The sequence below is a fragment of the Pteropus medius genome, unplaced genomic scaffold, assembly GCF_902729225.1.
Source record: "Pteropus medius unplaced genomic scaffold, Ma_sr-lr_union100, whole genome shotgun sequence".
NCBI classification, from domain to species: Eukaryota; Metazoa; Chordata; class Mammalia; order Chiroptera; family Pteropodidae; genus Pteropus; species Pteropus medius.
In genome coordinates, this window is record NW_024349800.1 from 43,467,907 (window position 1) to 43,471,066 (window position 3,160).

A 3,160-nucleotide genomic window follows, 5' to 3' on the forward strand; every position below is an offset into this window, starting at 1 on the left:
AAATAGCTTTCGTTTTCTTTATTTTTCAAGGTGGCTGTATAGATTAAATATGCCTTGTCATGCCCAAATTCTATCCTTATCTTTGCTTTCCAAACCTATATGGAGAGCACACTTCTATTAAATGAACTTAGTGAAAAGACACAACTTCTCATCTGAAAACTACTCTGCATTTGTCCCCTCATTCAAGAAACATCAAGACGATCTAATATTCTAAGATAGGACCTGGCGACTCTCTGATCTTTTTCTTTTTTGGGCAGTACAACTCAAGTTTCGATAGGGAGGAGGACGGGGGAGTGAAGTGACTGAATTCATTGACTGAAAAAATAGGAAAAGAGTGTTACTGAGCATGTGTTATGATGAGTAAAGTTATTACTGTGTACTATTCATTGCACAAATAATTAGTGGGTTGCTAGTACAAGTAAGGCACTGTTCTAGAAGCTGGGGACATAACAGTGAACAAACCAGGTCAAGTCCCTGGCCTCATGGAACTTAAGTGCTAGTGATGCAGAAAATAAATATATTCAAACTGTAATTGAAAAAAAATTATTCTTTTCCTTTCTTGTTTTTTTTTTTAAATTTTTTTTTTTTAGGTGAGGCAACACTTGGTTGACCTCACAGATTGCAAGGACCTTGTCATCTTACAATCCCTTATTTTTTTATTTTTTATGCCTATAGCACCTGGTCTTCCTAGGTGGTCTCCCATCCAAGTACTAACCAGGTGTGACCCTGCTTAGCTTCCAAGATCAGATGGGATCAGGCTTGTTCAGGGTAGCATGACATAGACGAAAAAAATTTTTTTAGAAGAAAATAATTTAGTAAATACATATAATGCTATAGGCTCTGATCATGATGTTAAGAAAAATAAAGCAAAATAAGAGGGATAAGAAGTGCTGGGATGAGTATAGGATTTTTGTCTTTTATAGGGTGGCCAGAGAAAGACTCTTCGATAAGGTGACATTGGGCAGAGATCTGAAGGGAGTGAAGGAGAGTTTGCAGATGTTAAGCCTAACAGTTTCCCAGGCAGAGAAATATAAGTTGCAAAAGCTCTTGAGCAAGGAGCAAATATGGACTGTTTAAAGAATATGAAGAAGATTGACATGATTAGAACAAGGATGAGAGCTTAAAAGATGAGATCGGAGGAATGAGGCATGAGTGGGCTGTTGTTCTCACTGGTGCACTTTGTAAATTGGTGGGGTATTTTTGGTTGTCACAGTGATTGAGATATGCTACCGTTATAGAATGAGTGGAGACCAGACATGCTAGGTGTAGGGCAATAAGTGGGATAATCCCGCACAGGAAGAAGTGTCCTACATCTTGTCCACTTTCCAAATGTCCAAATGGGTATTTGTATAGTGTAGGACGGCCACATACAGTTGTGCAGGTTGTAAACTGCAGAATTTTTGAAAGCACCATTGACATGAATCTGCTGGGTGTGATATCCCCATAGGATTGTGCTGTGCACAATCTGTACAGCAGTGAAGTGGCATCCTACACATAGGAAAAAACCCTTTATAGTTTTCTGGGTCTAGAACCAAACTCCATCTTACACGTAAACAAAAAGTTTTTATTTTGCATCATTTTATAATTACTGACTTTCTTAGGAATGCAACTACTATCTAGATGAAATTTGTTTTATTTTCTTAAGAACTTTACCAAGAATCGTTCATCATTTTATTAGTCAGAGTCTAATCAGGAGAAATCATATGGCAAGTTAAACAGGAAAAGTTCAATATGAAACATTATTAAGTATAATATGGAATTAGAATAAGAAGGGACTGGTTAATAAGAAGAGAATTCTAAAGAATATGGGAATGGTAGCTATTAAGGTTCAGCACTACCCCTAGAGCTAAGAGAGAATAAACATGGAAGAACCAACCACTCTGGGGTGGGGGAATGCTGAGAGCCCATACTTGTTGGAAAGACACAGCTATGGCTCATTGGATGGTGAAGAAGTTGCTGTGGTTTTATACTAGCAGAACTTGCTAGAAATCACCCTTTTGGAACTTGCCAGAAAAGCAGGTGCTAGGGAAAGCCATTCATTGAAAGTGTCTCTCCAAGACATTCTGCTGTGACACTGAATAGGAGGTATGCTGGAGAAACTGCTGGGTTCTGGAGAAACTGCTGGTGATCACTGTGCAATGCAGGAGCAGGCCACTGGAGAAGATGTGCTACAGAAACCTGATGCTGGAGGATTGGGTGTTGAAGGCACACCCAACAACGCAATGTAATCCTACGGGAATAGCATACCCAGCAGGTCCGTGTCAATGATGCTTTTAAAAGTTTTGCAGTTTACAACCTGTACAACTGTTTGTGGAAGTCCTACACTATACAAATACCCATTTGGACGTCTGGAAAGATGTAGGACACTTCTTCCTGTGCAGGGTTATCCCACTTATTGCTGTACACCTAGCTTGTCTGGCCAGAGAAGCGATCATGCTGCAGGAATCTGAGTCTGTGGGAGCTCCCCAGGCTGCGAGAACTGTGTGCTGTAAAAATCAAGCATAACACAGGAGCCTGCAGAGAGTAGTACACTGTAACAAGGAAGAAAATCTCATTCCTCCTGAACCTATTCCTGACAAAGGTTAGCATGGTGCAAAGGAAAAATATTTTAAGAGCAGAGCTCCTTTTCCGAAGAGTAGGCAATGAAGGGTAGATTTGGGGCTCAGGACAATGAACTCTTAACAAGCACAACCATTTTGGAAAATCATGGCACTGATAGTAATCTATTTGTGCTTTTTGAGTAACCACTTTAATATATCTGTATTTATTTTTGGTAGTTTTACATATAGATATAATCCTCTGAGACTTCGTTTTGTCTTCTAATGTGGTCATGCCAGAGTATTTTGATCTTGAAATTTATATTCTCTTATTATTAATATTTTCCTTTTATTTCTGTTAGGCCATTATAGCAATATTTTTTGAAATTATATATCTAGGTATTATATGTACTTTCATTTCATGACAATTAAAAACATTCTATAAAGCCGTGGTTGGTTTGATAGGGTTGAAATAGGAGCCTTATATTTCACTGTAAGAAGTCTTAGTGAGATAGGAAGCCATTGGAGGGCTTTGAGTAGAGGAATGATGTGATGTGAGTCATGTTTGAAAAAGATCACTATGGCAGGCCAGAGGTGCAGGAAGGAAGACCAGTCTATTTGCC

General features: G+C 38.8%; 1 pseudogene; it reads right to left on the bottom strand.

Annotated features, from left to right (window-relative positions):
• Positions 1-666: 666 nt before the first annotated feature.
• LOC120622534 (uncharacterized) lies at positions 667-784 on the bottom strand (annotated as a pseudogene).
• Between the last annotated feature and the right edge of the window lie 2,376 nt (positions 785-3,160).